Source organism: Dasypus novemcinctus, chromosome 19 (genome assembly GCF_030445035.2).
Source record: "Dasypus novemcinctus isolate mDasNov1 chromosome 19, mDasNov1.1.hap2, whole genome shotgun sequence".
NCBI classification, from domain to species: Eukaryota; Metazoa; Chordata; class Mammalia; order Cingulata; family Dasypodidae; genus Dasypus; species Dasypus novemcinctus.
This window is the reverse complement of record NC_080691.1, coordinates 44,809,690-44,832,568: the sequence shown is the minus strand read 5'-3', so window position 1 is coordinate 44,832,568 and position 22,879 is coordinate 44,809,690.

The window sequence follows — 22,879 nt, the reverse complement described above, 5'->3', positions numbered from 1 at the left end:
GAGGAGAGTATAAGAGCAACAAAAAAAGACAAAAATAGAAGGAAAAAAATACAAACAAAATATGACAAACACAAATCCAATCAAAATATGGCTAACACAAATAATTCCTTGAAAGTAATAACACTGAATGTCAATGGATTAAACTCACCTATCAAAAGATTCAGACTGGGACATTGGATAAGGAAATATGACCCATCTGAATGCTATCTACAAGAGACACATTTTAGACCCAGAGACGCATGGAGATTGAAAGTGAATGGCTGGAAAACAATCATACAAGCAAACAATAACCAAAAAAAGGCAGGAGTAGCTATATTAATATAAGACAAAATAGACTTTAAATGTGAAACAATTGTGAGAGACAAAGAAGGATACTACATTTTAGTGAAAGGGAAAATCTGTCAAGAAGATCGAAAAATCATAAATATTTATGCTCCTAACAAGGGTGCCTCTAAATACGTGAGGCAAACACTGGAAAAACTAAGTGAAACAACAGATGCATCTACAATTATAGTGGGAGATTTTAATACACCACTATCTACCTTGGACAGAATATCTCAAAAGAGAATCACTAAAGAAACAAAACATTTAAACAGTATATTAGAGGAGCTGGATCTAATAGACATATATAGATCATTACACCCAAACACACCAGGATATACATTTTTCTCAAACGCACATGGATCATTCTCCGATATAGACCATATGCTAGGCCACAACAAAAGGCCTAATAAATTCAGAAAGACTGAAATCATACAAAACAATATCTGTGACCACAGTGGAATCAAGGTGGAAATTTTCAAGGGTCAGAGGCCCAGATTTCACACCATGATTTGGAAATTAAACAGCACACTCTTGGAAAAACAGTGGGTCAAAGAATAAATCACAAAAGAAATCAATGACTACCTTGAAACAAATGACAATGATAACACAACATACTAAAATTTATGGGGTACACCAAAACAGTACTGAGAGGGAAATTTATAGCCATAAATTCATATATCAAAAAAGAAGAAAGAGCAAAAATCAAAGAACTAAGTTCACATTTGAAGGAGTTAGAAAAACAACAACAAAGTAACCCAACAGGAAGAAGAAGGAAGGAAATAACAAAGATAAGAGCAGAACTAAATGAAATAGAAAATAAGAAAGCACTTAAAAAGATAAACGAGACCGAGAGCTGGTTTTTTGAGAAGATCAACAAAATTGACAAACCTTTAGTGAGACTAACAAAGAAAAAAAGAGAGAAGATGCAAATACACAAAATAAGAAATGAGAAAGGCGATATCACCACTGACCCCACAGAAATAAAGACTATCCTAAGAGGATACTTTGAAAAACTATATTCCAGCAAAAATGACAACTCAGAGGAAATGGACAAATTCCTAGAAACACATAAGCAACCCATATTGATGAAAGAAGAAATTGATGATCTTAACAAACCAATCACAAGCAGAGAGATAGAATCAGTCATTAAAAATCTCCCAACTAAGAAGAGCCCAGGGCCAGACGACTTCACAGGTGAATTCTACAAAACATTCCAGAAAGAACTAACACCAATCCTACTGAAACTATTCCAAACAATTGAAACAGAAGGAACATTGCCGAACTCATTCTATGATGTCAACATTACCCTAGTACCAAAGCCAAACAAAGACACCACAAGAAAGGAAAATTACAGACCAATTTCTCTAAAGAACCTAGACGCAAAAATACTTAACAAAATACTTGCTAATCGTATTCAACAACACATTAAATGAATTATACACCACGACCAAGTTGGATTTATTCCAGGTATGCAAGGATAGTTCAACATAAGAAAATCAATCAACGTAATACACCATATAAACAGATTGAAGGAAAAAAACCACATGATTATATCTATAGATGCAGAAAAAGCACTTGACAAAATACAGCACCCTTTCTTGATAAAAACACTCCAAAAGATTGGAATGCAAGGAAATTTTTTGAACATGATAAAGAGTATATATGAAAAACCTACTGCCAACATTGTTTACAATGGAGAAATCCTAAAATCCTTCCCTCTAAACTCAGGAACAAGACAAGGATGCCCATTGTCTCCGCTCCTATTTAACATTGTCTTAGAAGTACTTGCTAGAGCACTGAGGCAAGAACCAGATATAAAAGGCATTCAAATTGTAAAGGAAGAAGTCAAAATTTCATTATTTGCAGATGACATTATCCTATACATAGAAAACCCTGAGAGATCTACAGCAAAGCTTCTAGAACACATAAATGAGTTTAGTAAAGTCGCAGGTTATACGATCAATGAACAAAAATCAGTAGCATTTCTGTACACCAATAATGAGCAAGATCAGGAGGAAATCAAGAAACAAATACCATTCACAATAGTAAATAAAAAAATCAAATACTTAGGAATAAATTTAACTAAAGAGGTAAAAAACTTATACACCGAGAACTATACAAGACTGTTCAAGGAAATCAAAGAAGACCTAAATAAATGGAAGAATATTCCTTGTTCATGGATAGGAAGACTGAATATTATTAAGATGTCTATCCTACCAAAACTGATCTACACATTCAATGCAATCCCAATAAAAATTAACACAGCCTTCTTTATGGAACTAGAAAAACTAACTATGAAATTTATTTGGAAAGGAAAGAGACCCCGAATAGCCAAAGACATACTGAAAAAGAAAAACGAAATTGGAGGAATCACATTACCTGACTTCAAAACATAGTACAAAGCTACAGTAGTGAAAAGAGCATGGTATTGGCATAAGGAGAGGAACACAGACCAATGGAATCGAATTGAAAGCTCTGATATAGAACCTCACATATATAGCCATATAATATTCGATAAAGCCACCAAACCCTGTCAATTGGGAGAGAGTGGCCTATTCAACAAATGGTTTCTAGAGAACTGGATAGCCATATGTAGAAGAATGAAAGAGGACTACCATCTCACACCTTATATACAGATCAACTCAAGATGGATCAAAGACCTAAATATAAGAGCCAAGACCATAAAAACCTTTGAAAGCAGTGTAGGGAAACATCTACAGGACCTTGTAATAGGAAATAACTTCATGAATATCACACCAAAAGCATGAGCAGCAAAAGAACTAATAGATAAATGGGACTTCCTCAAAATTAAAGCCTTCTGCACCTCAAAGGAATTTGTCAAGAAAGTAAGAAGGGATCCCACACAGTGGGAGAAAATATTTGGCAACCATATATCTGATAAGAAACTTATAACTTGCATATATAAAGAACTCATATATCTTGAAAATAAAAAGATAAACAACCCATTTACGAAATGGGAAAAAGATTTAAACAGACACTTCTCCAAAGAAGAAATACAAATGGCTAAAAAGCACATGAAAAAATGCTCCAAATCTCTAGCTATCAGGGCAATGCAAATCAAAACTACAATGAGATACCATCTTACTCCCATAAGATTGGCAGCTATGAAAAATACAGAAGAATACAAATGCTGGAGAGGATGTGAAGAAAGGGGAACACTCATCCACTGCTGGTGGGAATGCAGAAGGATCCAACCATTCTGGAGGACAGTTTGGCGGTTTCTCAAAAAACTAACCATAGATTTGCCATATGACCCAACAATACCACTGCTGGGTATATACCCAGCAGAACTGAAAACAAGGACACAAACCGATATTGCACACCAATGTTCATAGCAGCATTGTTCACTATCGCCAAAAGTTGGAATCAACCCAAATGCCCATCAACAGATGAAGTGGATCAACAAAATGTGGTATATACACACAATGGAATACTACTTGGCTGTGAGAACAAATACACTACAAACACACGTGATAGCATGGATGAATCTTGAGAACCTTATGTTGAGTGAAGCAACCCAGGCATTGAAGGACAAATACTACACGACCTCAATGATATGAAATAAGCAAGCTGCCTCAGAGAGCTAGAGACTGAACGATAGGCTTACAGGAAATCGGAGGGTGGAGGAAGGATGTGAGCCGACGTCTGGAGGGGTGGAATTTATGATGAGCTGTCGGTAAGTATGAATGCAAAGAAGAGATAAAATGGGAGCAAGGGGTTGCCTTTGGGTGGGGCCATGCAGGTTTGAGGGGGGCTGGGGACAGGCGGATGTGTAATATTGCCCAAAAAGTGGGGGGAGGGAGGGGTAGCATACGAACATAGGAGAGCATCAGGTGTTGGTTGAGAGTAAAATGCTGAGAAAATCGTATCAAAATATAATTAAGAGGGTTACCTGTTTAGGATACTCTGAGGGGATGGTCTGATGTGGGATGGGCTCCTGAGTAATGTCTGAATGCTCATTTTGCCAGAGTGGGTGGTACCATTGGGTAGAGACCCAAGTAATGAGAGTGGGGGTGGACCCACATTCTGGGGAGGACTAATGCCATCAAATAGAGGGAACTGTTTCTCTCGAGAGAAAGGGTGGCTCCCAGGGCATTGGGGCAGTTGAGCAAATAGGCCCTGAACACTGTTGCAAGTATCTCTGGATGTGGCTCCTCGGGAAGCGGAGGTTGGCTGTCACTGTGGGCACCAAGGGGATGGGAAAATGGATGTTAAATGTGTGGAACCAAGGTAAATCTGGGGTAAGAGAGGAGTTTCGTGAGAGTACACAAGGATGGATATAAAACATGTAATATTACACCATAAACATATAGGGGACGACAGACTGATAATGTAAACCATAATGTAAAACATAGGATAACTAACAATTTAGAAAAGTGTATATCCTAAAGTATGCACCACAATGTAAGCACAGATGCCACCTTGTTTGAAAGCTATTGTCTCAGACTCTGTACATCACTTTAAGTAAATATGATGTGAATAGGTTGTAAGAGTATCACTGTGGAAGGGAAAAGGTTTTGTGGTGGATGTGTGGGAGTGCTGTATATTGTAGATATGAATTGCTGTGGTTTAGGGCTCTTGTGAAGAGAAGTTCAACAATTAGGGAAAAAATAAAGGATAGCATGTATAATTTTTCCAAGTCAACACTTATCCTATATCTAACCCTTAAACCCATCGCTATATGCCATTTTGCTAGTAAGGGATCCTGACATTATATTGGGCTTCAATTTTCAGGAAGTTCTGGATCACAGAGTGGTTCAACAATGTCAGTCGAGGAATACTGTTATAGGATACTATTGACAGGGGATATATGGCTGACAGGGAGCTATACAGGGCATATGTCCAGGGTGTATGATAATGTTTGGATATACTCATAGTGGCAACAATTAAAAACTACAGCTGGGGGGTACTGGGTTCCTGGCCAGGGGTGCTCTGTCATAGTCCCTGGGGGAGCAGCGGCAGTCCCCCAGGTGCAGCGGCAAGGACCGTGAAGGAATGAGAATCCAACAGTGAGCCCCTGATACTAATGACTATGCTTGTGAGCCTATATGCCTGAAATAAGAACAAGGCCTGGAGCAGCACTGTGCCTGGTAATTTCCTCCTGACAGCCTTCATGTTACTCAAATGTGGCCAGTCTTGAAGCCAAACTCAGCATGTAAATGCAATTTCTTCCTCCCAGGGTGGGACATGACACCTGGGGATGAGCCTCCCTGGCACTGAGGGATCACTATCAACTACTAACTGATGATGCAACTGGAAAATGACCTTGAATTGAAGGTTCGATGCGGATCAGCAGAATATCCCTGTCTATATATAAAAACATGAATTTAAAATGCTGTTTGACCTAGTGCAAGGGGGAAAAGGAAAGGAGAAATGTGTTTATATGGCTACGAGTCTCTACAAAAGAGCCTGGAGGCTGTCAGAAGGATTGCCCTTATGCACAACTGAGCAGAGTCTAAGAGACAGATAAAGTAGATACAATCCCCAGGTATTGGTTCTGTGGAGAGCTAAAGAGACCCACGGGTTCTATGGTCATGGCAGATGGGGTTCACTGCCATGTCAGATGGCCCTTCTTTGGAGCTGGTGTTTCTGCGTGATGAAACTGGACTCAGATGGGATCTTTTTTCATAAGACTATCATGCTACTTTACTGGAATTGTAGTTGGTGTTGGGGTTTAAGATATATGTAGGGGATTTGAATCTCTGTACTCACAATATGATAGCCAGGCCCTGAGTCTCAACAGACTTCAGCTCCTACATTCTAATTTAGTGGACTTACCCCACTCAGCTAACATGGAGTTGAAGAATGTGAACCACCACACCATGGAGCCTAGAGTGCCTACAACTAAAAGCACATGGATTGCATCCACTATCCATGTGGAATCTAAGCCTCCTCTTGACATAGATGTGCAATCGACACAACCAATCCAAGGTCCACAGAGAAAATGTGGCATTGGTGTGGGAAGGGTGGCCATGGTGGCTGCTGTGTGCAGGGAATGGGAGGAAGAGATGAGATGTGGAGGCATATTCGGGCCTTGGAGTTGTCCTGGGTGGTGCTTCAGGGATAATTACTGGACATTGTAGATCCTCTCAGGGCCCACTGGATGGAACGTGGGAGAGTATGGGCTATGATGTGGACCAGTGACCATGAGGTGCAGCAATGCCCAGAGATATACTTACCAAATGTAATGGATGCGTCATGATTATGGGAGAGAATGTTGCGGTGTGGGGAGTAGTGGGGTGGGGGCGGTGGGGTTGAATGGGACCTCATATTTTTTTAATGTAATATTTTTAAAAAATGAATAAAAAAATAAAAATTAAAAGAAGCAACTGTGAGAACAAGCATTGTGGTCCATTGACCCTGTACCAAGGTTTAACTAACAGGGGCAGTGTGGAAGAATGACTACAAGCCTGACCCAGCCAATGGGAAGGGCAAACTTCAATTGCCTGGCTCCCTGGAGCCAATTATGGCTCAGGGGTGGAGCACATGCTACTCTTCTCTATGCTTTGGGAGAAAGTTTTTTGACAGGAATGAGCAAAGAAGCCTTATTCTCTTCAGGGGTAATTGTTTTTTTTTGTTCTTTTTCCTACCTACTATTTTCCTCATTGTCCCAATTTATTTCAACAGGTACAATGACAGAGACTTGAGTTCATGAGTTTGAGTGATCCATATTGAAAATATAATGCAAATGTTAGAGATTCAGCTCCAAAAATGACCAGTTCTGTCTCATTAAAATCCATGCCAATCACTGAAGCTCAACTTTCCTGTCCCTAAAGGGCAATCCCAAACTCCAACTTTTCTGAGTCTTAAGGCCAAGAAACTGTTATCACTATGTAACTCCTGAGTCCCAAAGAGGTGTTGTATTTTCCAGACATTTTAGGGTCTAGGATGGCCAGTAATGGATGGGTTTGGAGAGAGAAGCTAGCTGTAGGCCTAAGGGAGGATCAGTGCAGCAAAGAGTAGTGCAGAAAGAAAGCAGCAGAAGTAAGAGATGTGAACAGCCCCCACATCCTGGGACATCTAAAGCTCAGCAAAACAGGAGGTTGGTTACTCTCATTTCATAACTACTGCAACTATAAATTTGAGGTTTACCAAGAGTGTCTCAGTTTCAAAGATTTTGATCAATCTGCAGATAATATTTAATGGGTGATATGGATGAATATTCAGTGTTGGGAACTTTGAATTTGTGAGCCATGTAGATTAACTAGCAAGAGGGATTGATAAGTGTTTGGATAGCAGTCAGGGAAGGATCATCATCAAATTAGGAAAACAAAAAAAAGAATTTGCTCTTACCACCATTAAGATGGTGGAGTGAGATGCTTCAGGGCTCCATCCTCCCACAAAAGCTTTACATAACAGAGAAAAACTGGAAGAGTCATCTTTCTCAAAGTTCAAATAGTAGTTTTAGGACTGCAGTGATGGAGTGAGCACTGACTGAAGAGAAAGGCTACTTAAAAGTCATATGGAAGATGGTGGCTGAGTGAGCTTGCCTTGCCATCTCTCCTGGGAAGAGGCAGCTGGGCACCGCTGGAGGTTCTCCGGGACCAGGCTTTTTCAGGATTTTTTCAGGGCAGGAAGTGTCTGGACATCGATTTGGTGGGAAGGTAACGGAAAGGACTGGTCTATAAGATATAATTTGAGACTTTTCAGGAGGGGGAGGCAAGATGGCGGCTGAGTGAACTTCCCGGTTACTAGCTCCTGGGGGGAATCAGCTGGGAGGCGTCGGAGACTCTTTGGGACCAGCTGTCTCGGGATTTTTCCTGGTCCGGAGGTGTCTGGACATCGATTTGGAGGGAAGGTAACAGAGAGGATCCATCTGTGAAATATACACGGAGATCCCAGCTACGTGTGGAGGACTCCCTCCTTGGGTAGGCGAGGCCGAGGCAGCTAGCACCGCGGCGGGTGGCGGGCGGGAGAGCCGAGCCGCGCTGTGCCGCGGCGGGCGGCAGGCGAAGGAGACAAGCCCAGCCGAGCCTAGCCGTGCCGCGGCGGGCGGCGGGCGGGAGAGCCGAGCCGCGCTGCGCCGCGGCGGCGGGCGGTGGGCGGGGAAGCCGAGTCCGGCCGAGTCCGGCCGAGCCCGGCTGAGCCGCAGCGGGCGGGGGAGGGGCCAAGCCCAGCCACGCCGCGCCGGGCGGCGGGCGGGAAAGCCGAGCTCAGCCGAGCCCAGCCGAGCCGCGGCGGGCGGCGGGCGGGGGACCGGAGCCCAGCTGAGCCCAGCCGAGCCTGGCGGCGGGGTTTCTGTTCTTTGTTTTTTTATTTTTTTAAATTTTTTTTTTATTTTTTACTTTTTGTTGTTGTTGTTGTTCTTGTTGTTCTTTTTTTTTTTTCAATCCTCTCTTTCTTGTCCCCAATATTCTTCTTATACTATTTTACCTTAACAATACAATAGGTCCTACAGGAAATACCTCACATTTGCTGGGTTTCCTCACCCTCCACTGCCTCATTTCTCTGTGAATAGATTTAGCCTATCTACACTATCCCCTTTCCCCTACAACTTGATATCCTCCACCATCTGCTATCTCTCCTATATTCCATCTCCCTTTCTTTGATCCACAAAGTGTCTAACTCTTAATTTCTAATACCTTTGTTTAGTTTTCCATCTGGTATTCGTCCCTGAAACTATTACCTTTCTTTTCTCTTTCCCTCTCTCACGAACAATAGCCTCTTAGTACGTACCACATTCCTCCCATATTCAGTCGTCTACCTCATTATAGGTACTTTCCTACTACTATAACTCTACACAATTTACATGATCTAACCTCCATCCTCCCAGAACTCATATTGTTGCTTTGTAAACATATATCACCAATACTACTTCACACTCTTTCCTTCCTTACACAATTGACTTTCCCCAGCACTAATACTTTCCTTTAAAGTGAGCTTAACTAGCAATAAGAAATTGGAATAAGAAGAACAAAGTGACAAAGAGAAGATATAACACTTACGCAAAAACAACAGCTAATTAATCTCCAAGACTAGACAAAGAAGCTAAGGAACTGATTAAACCCGTCAAGAAAAAATGTTGACAAGACAGCAACAAAAATCTACAAACCAAACCAGTAATCAGGAAAACATGGCTGAATCCAATCAACAAACTGAAAATCAGGAAGGGGGGCAGGACTTCGCACAAGCAATGAAAGATCTCAGAACATTTATCACCGACAAATTTGATGAAGTAATGAAAGAGGTTAACAGCGTGAAGACAACACTTGGAGGGGAAATTGCAGACATGCGCAAAAAAATAACAGATATGATGGAAATGAACACCACAATTCAAGAAATCAAAAATACACTTGCAGCAAATATCAGCAGACTAGAAGAGGCAGAGCAGAGAATTAGTGATGTGGAAGACAGTGCATTGGAAGTGGTCAATAAAAAGGTAGAAAAAATCCAGATAGGACTTAGGGACCTGAATGATAACGCAAAACACTCAAACATACGTATTATAGGCATTCCAGAAGGAGAAGAGAAGGGAAAGGGGTCAGAAGGAGTGTTGCAGGAAATAATGAATGAAAACTTCCCAAATCTACTGAAAGAGACAGATGTACATATCCAAGAAGCACAGCGCACTCCACTGGTCATAAACCCCAACAGGCCCACCCCAAGACATATACTTGTCAAATTATCCAATGCTCAAGACAAAGAAAAAATTCTAAAAGCAGCAAGAGAAAAGAAAACCATCACATACAAGGGAAACTCCATAAGATTAAGTGCTGATTTCTCATCTGAAACGATGGAGGCAAGAAGGCAGTGGTATGATATAGTCAAGGTACTAAAGGAAAAAAATCTCCAACCAAGAATACTCTATCCAGCTAAACTAGCATTCAAAAATGATGGAGAGTTCAAAATATTCACAGATAAACAGAAACTGAAAGAGTATATCAACAAGAAACCTCCCCTTCAAGAAATTCTTAAGGGAATTCTGCAGGAAGAAAGGAAAAAACAGGACAGTCAGAGATGGAGGAGAGTGTAAAAGCAACAAGAAAGACAAAAATAGAAGGGGAAAATAAAATAATACAAACAAAATATAACAAACACAAATCCAACCAAAATATGGCTACCATAAATAACTCTCTAAACGTAATAACACTGAATGTCAACGGATTAAACTCACCTATCAAAAGATTCAGACTGGGACACTGGATAAGGAAATACGACCCATCTATATGCTGCCTACAAGAGACACATCTTAGACCCAGAGACTCATGGAGGTTGAAAGTGAATGGCTGGAAAACAATCATACAAGCAAACAACAACCAAAAAAAGGCAGGAGTAGCTATATTAATATCAGACAAAATAGACTTTAAATGCGAAACAATTGTGAGAGACAAAGAAGGATACTATATTTTAGTGAAAGGGACAATTTGTCAAGAAGATCGAACAATCATAAATATTTATGCTCCTAACAAGGGCGCCTCTAAATATGTGAGGCAAACGCTGGAAAAACTAAGTGAAAGAATAGATGCATCTACAATTATAGTGGGGGATTTTAATACACCACTATCAACTCTGGACAGAACATCTCAAAAGAGAATCACTAAAGAAACAAAACATTTGAACAGTATATTAGAAGAGCTGGATCTAATAGACATATATAGATCATTACACCCAAACACAGCAGGATATACATTTTTCTCAAGCGCACATGGAACATTCTCCAAGATTGACCATATGCTAGGCCACAAAGAAAGGCTTAATGAATTCAGAAAGATCGAAATCATACAAAACAATATCTCTGACCACAGTGGAGTCAAGCTGGAAATTTGCAAGGGACAGAGACCCAGACTTCACACGACAATTTGGAAATTAAACAGCACACTCTTAGAAAAACAGTGGGTCAAAGAGGAAATCTCAAAAGAAATCAATGACTACCTTGAAACAAATGATAATGATAACACAACATACCAAAATTTATGGGATGCAGCAAAAGCGGTACTGAGAGGGAAATTTATAGCCATAAATTCATATATCAAAAAAGAAGAAAGAGCAGAAAATGAAGAATTAACTGCACATTTGAAGGAATTAGAAAAACAACAACAAAGTAACCCAACAGGAAGAAGAAGGAAGGAAATAACAAAGATAAGAGCAGAACTAAATGAAATAGAAAATAAGAAAGCACTTGAAAAAATAAACAAGACCAAGAGCTGGTTTTTTGAGAAGATCAACAAAATTGACAAACCTTTAGCGAGACTAACAAAGAAAAAAAGAGAAAAGATGCAAATACACAAAATAAGAAATGAGAAAGGTGATATCACCACTGACCCCACAGAAATAAGGACTATCATAAGAGGATACTTTGAAAAACTATATTCCAACAAAAATGACAATTTAGAGGAAATGGACAAATTCCTAGAAATACATAAGCAGCCCATACTGACGAAAGAAGAAATTGATGATCTTAACAAACCAATCACAAGCAAAGAGATAGAATCAGTCATTAAAAATCTCCCAACTAAGAAGAGCCCAGGGCCAGACGGCTTCACAGGTGAATTCTACAAAACATTCCGGAAAGAACTAACACCAATCCTGTTGAAACTATTCCAAAAAATCGAAACAGAAGGAACACTGCCTAATTCCTTCTATGATGCCAACATTACCCTAGTACCAAAGCCAAACAAAGACACCACAAGAAAGGAAAATTACAGACCAATTTCTCTAATGAACCTAGACGCAAAAATACTTAACAAAATACTTGCTAATCGTATTCAACAACACATTAAATGAATTATACACCATGACCAAGTGGGATTTATCCCAGGTATGCAAGGATGGTTCAACATAAGAAAATCAAAAAATGTAATACACCATATAAAGAGATTGAGAGAAAAAAACCACATGATTATATCTATAGATGCAGAAAAGGCATTTGACAAAATACAGCACCCCTTCCTGATAAAAACACTCCAAAAGATCGGAATACAAGGAAACTTTTTGAACATGATAAAGAGTATATATGAAAAACCTAAAGCCAACATTGTTTACAATGGCGAAGTCCTGAAATCCTTCCCTCTAAAATCAGGAACAAGACAAGGATGCCCATTGTCTCCGCTCCTATTTAACATTGTCTTGGAAGTACTGGCTCGAGCACTGAGACAAGAACCAGATATAAAAGGCATTCAAATTGGAAGGGAAGAAGTCAAAATTTCATTATTTGCAGATGACATGATCCTATATATAGAAAACCCTGAGAGATCTTCAACAAAGCTCCTAGAACTCATAAATGAGTTTAGCAAAGTCGCAGGTTATAAGATCAATGCGCAAAAATCAGTAGCATTTCTATACACCAATAATGAGCAAGATCAGGAGGAAATCAAGAAACAAATACCATTCACAATAGTAAATTAAAAAATCAAATACTTAGGAATAAATTTAACTAAAGAGGTAAAAAACTTATACATCGAGAACTATACAAGATTGTTCAAGGAAATCAAAGAAGACCTAAATAAATGGAAGAATATTCCCTGTTCATGGATAGGAAGACTGAATATTATTAAGATGTCTATCCTACCAAAACTGATCTACACATTCAATGCAATCCCAATAAAAATCAACACAGCCTTCTTTAAGGAACTAGAAAAACTAACTATGAAATTTATTTGGAATAAAAAGAGGCCCCGAATAGCCAAAGACATATTGAAAAAGAAAAACGAAATAGGAGGAATCACACTTCCTGACTTCAAAACATACTACAAAGCTACAGTAGTGAAAACAGCATGGTACTGGCATAAGGAGAGACACACAGACCAATGGAATCGAATTGAAAGTTCAGATATAGAACCTCATGTATATAGCCATATAATATTCAATAAAGCCACCAAACCCTCTCAACTGGGAGAGAATGGCCTATTCAACAAATGGTGCCTGGAGAACTGGATAGCCATATGTAGAAGAATGAAAGAGGATTACCATCTCACACCTTATACAAAGATCAACTCAAGATGGATCAAAGACCTAAATATAAGAGCCAAGACCATAAAGACCTTAGAAAGCAGTGTAGGGAAACATCTACAGGACCTTGTAATAGGAAATGGCTTCATGAATATCACACCAAAAGCACGAGCAGTGAAAGAACAAATAGATAAATGGGACTACCTCAAAATTAAAGCCTTCTGCACCTCAAAGGAGTTTGTCAAGAAAGTAAAAAGGGAACCCACACAATGGGAGAAAATATTTGGCAACCATATATCTGATAAGAGACTTATAACTTGCATATATAAAGAACTCATATATCTCGAAAACAAAAAGATAAACAACCCATTTAAAAAATGGGAAAAAGATTTAAACAGACACTTCTCCAAAGAAGAAATACAAATGGCTAAAAAGCACATGAAAAAATGCTCCAAATCCCTAGCTATCAGGGCAATGCAAATCAAAACTACAATGAGATACCATCTTACTCCCATAAGATTGGCAGCCATGAAAAAAACAGTAGAATACAAATGCTGGAGAGGATGTGAAGAAAGGGGAACACTCATCCATTGCTGGTGGGAATGCAGAAGGACCCAACCATTCTGGAGGACAGTTTGGCAGTTTCTCAAAAAATTATCCATAGATTTGCCATATGACCCAGCAATACCACTGCTGGGTGTATACCCATCAGATCTGAAAACAAGGACACAAACCGATATATGTACACCAATGTTCATAGCAGCATTGTTCACCATCGCCAAAAGTTGGAATCAATCCAAAAGTCCATCAACAGATGAGTGGATCAATAAAATGTGGTATATACACACAATGGAATACTACTCAGCTGTAAGAACCAATACACTACAATCGCACGTGATAACATGGATGAACCTTGAGAATCTTATGTTAAGTGAAGCAACCCAGGCATTGAAGGACAAATACTATATGACCTCAATGATATGAAATAAGTTAACTGCCTCAGAGAGCTAGAGTCTGGAAAAGTGGCTTACTGGAAATCGGGGGGTGGAGGAAGGATGTGAGTTAATGTCTGTAGGGGTGGAATCTGTGATGAGCTGGGGGTAAGTATGAGCACAAAGAAGGGACAAAATGGGGGCAAGGGGTTACCTTCGGGTGGGGTTTTCTGGGTTTGAGGGGGGCTGGGGATGGGAAGAGGGGTAATATGGTCCAAGAAATAGGTGGGAGGGAGGGGCAACATACAAACATGGGAGAGTGCCAGAAGTTTGTTGAGAACTAAATGTTGAGTAAAACGTATCAAAGTATAAGTAGGAGGGTCACCTGGTTAGGACGCTCAGGGGGTATGGTCTGATGCAGGACGGACTCCGGAGGGAATAGCTGAAGGCTCATTTTGCCAAGGTGCGTTCTACCATTGGGTGGGGTGGACCCATATCCTGGGGAAGACTAATGCCGTCGAATAGAGAGAACTGTATCTCTCGTGAGAAAGGACGGCTCCCAGGGCATTAGATTGGCAGGCGTTGTGGGCCCTAAGGGGAGGGGAAAATGGACGTGCAATGGATAGAACAAAGGTAAATAAGGGGGCAAAAGAGGAGTTATGTGAGAGTACACGAGGATGAATATAAAACAGCTAATATTACACCAAAAACATATAGGGGACGACAGACTAATAATGAAAACCATAAGACAAAACATAGGATAACTAAAAAATTTAGAAAACTGTACATCCTAAAGTATGGACCACATAGTAAGCACAAATGTTACCTTGTTTGAAAACTATAGTTTCAGAATCTGTACATCAGTTTCAGGAAATATGATATGAATAAGTTAAAAGATTATTGCTGTGGAAGGGAAAAGGTTTTATGGTGGATCTGGGGAAATACTGTATATTGTATATACGAATTTTGGTGATCTAAGACTCTTCTGAAGCTGACATTATGTTGGGATTCACTTTATGGGAAGTTTTGGATCACAGAGTGGTTCAACAATGGCAGCGGAGGAATACTGATATGGGATGTTATTGGCAGGATATATATGGTTGACAGGGAGTTATACAGGGCATATGCCCAGGGTATATGGTAATGTCTATATATACTCATAGTGGAAACAATTAAAAACAACAGCTGGGGGGGTACTGGGCTCCTGGCCAGGGGGTCACTGTTGTGGGCCCTGGGAGAGCAGCGGCAATCCTCCAGGTGCAACGGCAAGAACCAGGAAGGAAGGAGGGCCCAACAGTGGGCCCTTGATATTAATGGCTACACTTTTGAGCCTATGCACCTGCAATAAGAACAAGGCCTAGAGTAGCATTGTGCCTGGGGGTTTCCTCCTGACAGCCTTCATGTTACTCAAATGTGGCCACTCTCACAGCCAAACTCAGCGTGTAGATGTGATGCATTCCCCCCAGCATGGGACACGACACCCGGGGATGAGCCTCCCTGGCACCGAGGGATCACTACCACATACCAGCTGAAGAAGCAACTAGAAAATGACCTTGAATTAAAGATTCAATGCGGAACAGCAGAATATACCTGTCTACATATAATAACATGACTTCGGGAAGCGGTTTGACCTAATGTAAGGGGGAAATGGAGAGGAGAAATGAGATTATAAGGCTGTGAGTCTCTAAAAAAGAGTCTGGAGGTTGTCAGAAGGAATACCCCTATGTACAACTGAACAGAGTCTAAGAGACAGATAAGGTAGATACAACCCCAGGTATTGGTTCTTTTGAGGGATAAAGAGACCCACGGGTTCTATGGTCATGGCAGAAGGGGTTCACTGCCATGACAGATGGCCCTTCTTTGGAGCTGGTGTTTCTGCGTGATGGAAATGGACTCAGAGGGGATCTCTTTTCACAAGACTTGCATGCTACTTTATTGGAATTGTATTTGGTGCTGAGTTTAAGATATATGTAGGGGATTTGAATCTCTGGACTGATAATATGACACCCAGGCCCAGAGCCTCAACAGACTTCAGCTCCTACACTTTGACTTATTGGACTTACTCCACTCAGCTAACATGGAGTTGAAGAAGGTCAACCACCACAGCATGGAGCCTAGAGTGTCTACAGCTGGAAGCGGGAAGAGTGCATCCAGTACCCATGTGGAATCTAAGCCCTCACTTGACATAGGTGTGCAATGGACACAACCAATCCAATGTCCACAGAGGAAATGTGAAATGGGTGTGGGAACGGTAGCCATGGGGGCTGCTGGGTGTGGGGAACGGGAGGAAGAGATGAGATGTGGAGGCGTTTTCGGGACGTGGAGTTGTCCTGGATACTGCTTCACGGACAATTACGGGACACTGTAGATCCCCCCAGGGCCCACTGGATGGAACGTGAGAGAGTCTGGGCTATGATGTGGACCATTGACTATGGGGTGCAGTGATGCTCAGAGATGAACTTACCAGGTGCAATGGATGTATCACGATGATGGGAGAGAGTGTTGCTGTGGGGGGAGTGGGGGGCGGGGGCGGTGGGGTTGAATGGGACCTCATATATATTTTTTAATGTAATTAAAAATAATAATAATAAATAAATATTAAAAAAAAAGTCATATGGAAAATCCCTATATTTTTATGTAACATTTATGTAAATTAAATGTTCTTTAAAAATAAAACTGTATATTTTTAAAAGAATAAAAAATATCATGATGTTGGGGAGTGGTTGTGGCTCAAGCAGTTGGGTGCCCCCTTCCCACTTCAGAGGTCTTTTTATTTATTTATTTTAATTCATTTTTTAAAATAATTTAGAGGTCTTGGGTTTGATTCTCAGTTCCTCCTAAAGAAGACAATTGGACACATTGAGCAGACACATGAAGGAGCTATCCTAGAGAGAGCAAGAAAAAAGTGATAGACTCTCATGGTACCTTGGATGGCCCCTCCTGCACACCTCATCAGCTCAATGCTGAGCTTGCCCACACTCACAAAGTGGATCCCTGATCCCATTTCAGAAGAATCCTAGTAAACCTCAGGTCCTGAGAGTATGTATGTGTTCCCTAAACTGCCTGGTGGAGGTATGAGGGACTCATCATCCCAAAATTTGCCCCATGTGTAGAAGGTGGCTCATGGAGCTCTCCTACAGAATGCTGTAGGGGAGCAGTCAAGGGACTGCCTGGAGCAAGGGATGTCTGGTCATAGGATATGCAGTGCAGTGCCTGGGATCATGAGGAAACTGTTTCCTAGGGAGGAGGAGATTTTGGTATCTTTAAACAGTGGGATTCCTAGGGCCACCTGCATGCCAAAGAAAAGACATATGTGTTGAAAGGACCAGGGAAGACTCACCTTGGCCTTGAGATATTCTCTAAACTTACTGTAGGAAGAAGCTCTGGAGGTTAGATCTAGTACAGGTCAATCTGCAAGGACTGGGAAAGGTGTTTTTTTGTTGTAGATTGTAATATTCAAGGAAAGCTCAGTCATAACACTGGCTGGATACAAGTCTAAGGAACAGATGCCTCAGAGTCTAAATTACAGTAATAAGGCATTAAAATATCAAAATGTCCAGGTATAAACAAAAGATTATAAAATGTACAAACAGGAAGTGACAACTCAGACAAAGGGAAAAAAAAATTAAAGTAGTACAAATCATCAAGGAGGAAGACCAAGCCTTTGACATATCAAATACTTTTTTTTTTTCAATTCTAAATATGATCAAAGAGCTAAAGGTAAACATGGACAAAGAACTCAACAAAATCAGGAAATTGATAGGTAAACACAAAGAGAATATCAATACATAGAAATTATGAAAAGGAACCAAAGAGAGCTGAAGACCACAGCAACAGAAAATTTAAATTCCTTTGAGGGGTTCAATAGCAGATTGGAGCTGGTAGAAAAACAGTTGCTGACCCTGAAGAGAAGACAATTGAAATCATCAATTCTGAGGTGCAGAAAGAAGAGTAAAGGAAAGTGAGCAGAGTCTAAGGAACCTGTGGGACACCAACAGACATTCCAAAATACACATTGTGGGAATTTTGGAAGAGAGAAAGGGGCAGAGAGAATAAATAAAAGAAATAATGGCTGAAAACATCACAAATTTAGCTAAAGACATGAATATACACATCCAAGAATTTCAACAAATTCCAAACAGGATAAAGGCAAACAGATGAGCTTATGTCCAAAAGCAGCACCAACAGCTTACTGCAGAGGAGGCTTGAATGGGTTCTGACCCCCTGAATGTCACATTTTGGTTGGAATCTCTATTCTCTGAAATTGCGGGTATCAGCACTTCATATAAATTGTTGAAACGAGACTTGACTAAAGCATTGTGTTTTGTCATTTATGTTTTCAGTAACTGTGTCAGGGGCCATCCCAGGTTCAATCCTTTACTAGGCAGTATTTTAGGACATACTCAGCATGTTGATCTTCTCAAAAAACCAGCTCTTGGTCTTGTTTATGTTTTCAAGTGCTTTCTTATTTTCTATTTCATTTAGTTCTGCTCTTATCTTTGTTATTTCCTTCCTTCTTCTTCTTGTTGGATTACTTTATTGTTGTTTTTCTAATTTCTTCAAATGTGCAGTTAGTTCTTCAATTTTTTCTTTCTTCTTTTTTGTTTTTTGTTTTTTTTAAGATTTTTTTATTTATTTAATTCCCTCCCCTCCCCTGGTTGTCTGTTCTTGGTGTCTATTTGCTGCGTCTTGTTTCTTTGTCCACTTCTGTTGTCGTCAGCGGCATGGGAAGTGTGGGCGGTGCCATTCCTGGACAGGCTGCTCTTTCTTTTCACGCTGGGCGGCTTTCCTCACGGGCACACTCCTTGCGCGTGGGGCTCCCTCACGCGGGGGACACCCTTGCGTGGCACGGCACTCCTTGCGTGCATCAGCACTGTGCATGGGCCAGCTCCACACGGGTCAAGGAGGCCCGGGGCTTGAACCGCGGACCTCCCATGTGGTAGACGGACGCCCTAACCACTGGGCCAAAGTCCGTTTCCCTCTTCTTTTTTGATATATGAATTTATGGCTATAAATTTCCCTCTCAGTACTGCTTTTGCTGCATCCCATAAATTTTGGTATGTTGTGTTATCATTATCATTTGTTTCAAGGTAGTCATTGATTTCTTTTGAGATTTCCTCTTTGACCCACTGTTTTTCTAAGAGTGTGCTGTTTAATTTCCAAATCATGGTGTGAAATCTGGGCATCTGTCCCTTGAAAATTTCCAGCTTGACTCCACTGTGGTCAGAGATATTGTTTTGTATGATTTCGATCTTTCTGAATTCATTAAGCCTTTCTTTGTGGCCTAGCATATGGTCTATCTCGGAGAATGATCCATGTGCGCTTGAGAAAAATGTATATCCTGATGTGTTTGGGTGTAATGATCTATATATGTCTATTAGATCCAGCTCCTCTAATATAATGTTCAAATGTTTTGTGTCTTTAGTGATTCTCTTTTGAGATGTTCTGTCCAGATTTGATAGTGGTGTATTAAAATCCCCCACTATAATTGTAGATGCATCTATTCTTTCACTTAGTTTTTTCAGCATTTGCCTCATGTATTTAGAGGCACCCTTGTTAGGAGCATAAATATTTATGATTGTTCGATCTTCTTGACAGATTGTCCCTTTCAGTAAAATGTAATATCCTTCTTTGTCTCTCACAATTGTTTCACATTTAAAGTCTATTTTGTCTGATATTAATATAGCTACTCCTGCCTTTTTTTGGTTATCGTTTGCTTGTATGATTGTTTTCCAGCCTTTCACTTCAACCTCCATGAGTCTCTGGGTCTAAGATGTGTCTCTTGTCCTAGACAGCATATAGATGGGTCATATTTCCTTATCCAATGTCCCAGTCTGAATCTTTTGATAGGTGAGTTTAATTCATTGACATTCAGTGTTAATACTTTCAAGGAATTATTTGTGTTAGCCATATTTTGATTGGATTTGTGTTTGTCATATTTTGTTTGCATTTTTTTCCTTCTCTTTTTGTCTTTTTTGTTCCTCTTACACTCTCTTCCAACTCTGCCTGTCCTATTTTTTCCTTTCTTCCTGCAGAACTCCCTTTAGAATTTCTTGAAGGGGAGGTTTCTTGTTTGCATACGCTTTCAGTTTCTGTTTATCTGTGAATATTTTGAACTCTCCATCATGTTTGAATGCTAGTTTAGCTGGATAGAGTATTCTTGGTTGGCAATTTTTTTCCTTTAGTACCTTGACTATATCATACCACTGCCTTCTTGCCTCCATGGTTTCAGATGAGAAATCAGCACTTAATCTTATGGAGCTTCCTTGTATGTGATGGTTTTCTTTTCTCTTGCTGCTTTTACAATTTTCTCTTTGTCTTGAGCATTGGATAATTTGACAAGTATATGTCTTGGGGTGGCCCTGTTGGGGTTTATGAACAGTGGGGTGTGCTGTGCTTCTTGGATATGTACCTCTGTCTCTTTCAGTAGATTTGGGAATTTTCAGCCATTATTTTCTGCAACACTCCTTCTGACCCCTTTCCCTTCTCTTCTCCTTCTGGAATGCCTATAATACGTATGTTTGAGCATTTTACATTATCATTTGGGTCCCTAAGTCCTAGATGGATTTTTTCTATCTTTTTATTGACTGATTCTACTATCTGTTTGATTTCCAATGTACTGTCTTCCACATCACTAATTCTCTGCTCTGCCTGTTCTAGTCTGCTAATATTTGCTGCAAGTGTATTTTTGATTTCTTGAACTGTGGTGTTCATTCCCATCATATCTGTTATCTTTTTGTGTATGTCTGCAATTTCCCCTCCAAGTGTTGTCTTAATGTTTTTAACCTCTTCCTTTACTTCATTAAATTTGTCGGTGATAAATGTTCTGAGATCTTTCATTGCTTGTGCGAAGTTCTGCTCCCCTTCCTGATTGTTCATTGGATTCAGCCATGTTTTCCTGATTACTGGTTTGGTTCTAGATTTTTGTTGCTGTCTGGTCATCATTTTATCTTATAAAATGGGTTTAATCAGTTCCTTAGCTTCTTTGTCTAGTCTTGGAGATTGATTAGCTGTTGTTTTTGCATAAGTGTTATATCTTCTCTTTGTCACTTTGTTCTTCTTATTCTAATTTCTTATGGCTGGTTGAGTTCACTTTAAAGTAAAGTATTAGGGCCTGGGAATGGCAATTGTGTAAGCAAGGAAAAAGTGTAAAGTAGTATTGGTGATATATGTTAACAAAGCAACAATATGAGATCTGGGAGGATGGATGTTAGATTCATGTAAATTGTGTAGAGTTATAGCAGTAGGTAGAGTACCTATAATGAGGTAGTCAACTGAATATGGGAGGAATATGGTATGAATTAAAAAGCTATTGTTTTCATGAGAGAGGGAAAAAGAAAAGAAAGGCAATAGTTTCAAGAGTGGATAAAAGACAGAAAACAAAACGAAGGTATTAGAAATTAAGAGTTAGACACTTTGTGGATCAAAGAAAGGGAGGTGGAATATAGGAGAGACAGTAGATGATGGAGGATATCAATATGTAGGGAAAAGGGGATAGTGTAGATAGCCAACATCTATTCACACAGAAATGAGGCAGTGGAGGATGAGGAAACCCAGCAACTGTGAGGTGTTCCCTGCAGCACCTATTGTATAGTTAACATAAAATAAAATAAGAAGAAAATGAGGGACAAGAGAGAGAGAGAAAAAAAAAGAGAAGAAAGGAAGAAAGAAAAACGGGGTGGGTAAAGGGCAGGGAACAGATAGGGAAAAGAGAAAAAATATATACACCAACCACAACAGCCAAAATACCAATAAAAAAAAAACCCTAAATAACTGAAAAAAAAAAGAGTTTGGGGGATATGCTGGGAGAAAAGACTAGGAGATAATGCAATGTTAGCGATCAGAACATTAAAAAAATAAAAATAAAAGATAAAATAGAATAAAAATAAAAACAAAACAAAAGAAAAAATGCAAACTTTGAGAGCCAGGACATTCAAGGACTTCAGATGGACCGCAGGGCATGATGGATTTAGGGATGGAAAGTCTGAGATATTGAAGACTCAAGAGGTGTGAGTCTCTGCAGTGTGGGCCACTAGGGTTTAGGGGACTCAGACCTGGCAACCTCAAGTCTGGTTAACAGGGAGCCTGGGAGCACCGCAGTGCATCACAGCCTTCAGGAATCCCTGTAGCTGGGTGCCAGCCCTATGGGTGAGGTCACACCTGCAAGCTCTATCCTATGTGTCTGTACCCCACAATTTGTTCCCTCACTGGGCTCTGTTCTGTGGATGTATCACCAATTCAGCTTCAGGCCCCCTCCCACCCTGTGATCCCCCGGAATGGCCACCTGGGGGCACCTCTACACTGCAGCCAATTTAATGATGCAGATCAATAGCCAGGTCCGGGGGTGGGGCTCCAGCCAGAATCACTAATAACAGAGTCCAAACCCAAAATTTCCACGCTTCTCAAAATATTCCCCTAAGCTGCTTCCAAACGTCTCCCACTCCACCAGACCCTGGTGGCGTCTCTTTATTGCTATCAATTTAAGCCCACTGTAGATCAGCAGCTGGGTTTTGGGGGGGGCAGGGCTCTAGGCAGAAGTGCTATTATTTGTGTCTACAATCAAAAATTCCCCTGCTTCACAATAAAACTCCCGTTTGTCTCCTCAAATCGGTCTGCAAGCGCCTCCTGTCCTATTAACCCCCAATAGGCCGCTCAGGCCTTATGAATTCCCCAGTACTGCAGAGCCTCCAAAAAAAAAAAAAAAAAAAAACCAT